Source organism: Octopus bimaculoides, chromosome 13 (assembly GCF_001194135.2).
Source record: "Octopus bimaculoides isolate UCB-OBI-ISO-001 chromosome 13, ASM119413v2, whole genome shotgun sequence".
Classification (NCBI taxonomy): Eukaryota; Metazoa; Mollusca; class Cephalopoda; order Octopoda; family Octopodidae; genus Octopus; species Octopus bimaculoides.
The window spans coordinates 11,080,370-11,081,393 of record NC_068993.1 but is presented as its reverse complement, the minus strand read 5'-3'; positions in this window follow the sequence as shown (position 1 = coordinate 11,081,393).

Below are 1,024 nucleotides of genomic sequence, written 5' to 3'. Positions count from 1 at the left end.
CACACATTAGTAAATATATGTGTGTGTGTATATATAGAATATATATATAACATATATGAATTTATATATATATATATATATATATATATATATATATATATATACATGTGTATACGTTTATATATGTATGCATGTATGTATGCATGCATGTATGTATGTATGTATGTATGTATGTATGTATGTATGCATACGTATATATACATATATATGTATGTGTGTATGCATGTATGTATATAGCTATGTATGTATGTATGTATGTATGCACATGTCACGAGCAGTGCCATTACGCACATCAACGACTACAAAACAATCCGGCGTGAGTGTCTATCCAGCACCAATGCGTAGACGTGCGTAACTGTATAATACAGCGTCTTTCTCTCCATACATATGTATGCATGCATGCATACATGTATGTATGTACGTACGTTTCACCAGCAACGCTATCACCGGCACCAATACCACCAGTACCATCGCCACCACCAGAATATTTTAGTCCTTTGTTGATAGAAACAAAATGTATCTAAGAACAAAATTTATAACAGACGTTCTGTCGTGTAATTGAGAATGAGATATTATGAATGACTATAAACATTTTCGCTAAGTGGCTAAACTAAAGCACATGCTTCGTGAGACGAAGGAAAGGGAGTTTTGAAAATGTGTTGTTGGCTTTTTTTTTTTATATTTGCTTTGATTTTGTTACAAATTTTTCCTTGTAAGTTTCGTTGTTGTTGTTGTCGTAATCAACATATGATTTGTTTTTTATTCCAGTCGTTGCATATTGAGTATATATATATATACATATGTGTGCGCATATGTGCGTGTATATGTATATGTGTATATATATATATGTGTGTGTGTGTATGTACATATATGTCATATATATTATATATATATATATGTACGTATGATTGTATGTGTATGCATGTATACATGTATGTCCGTACTTACGTATGTATGCATGTATGTACGTATGTATGTATATACATATGTATGTATGTATGCATGTATGTATGTATGTATGTAT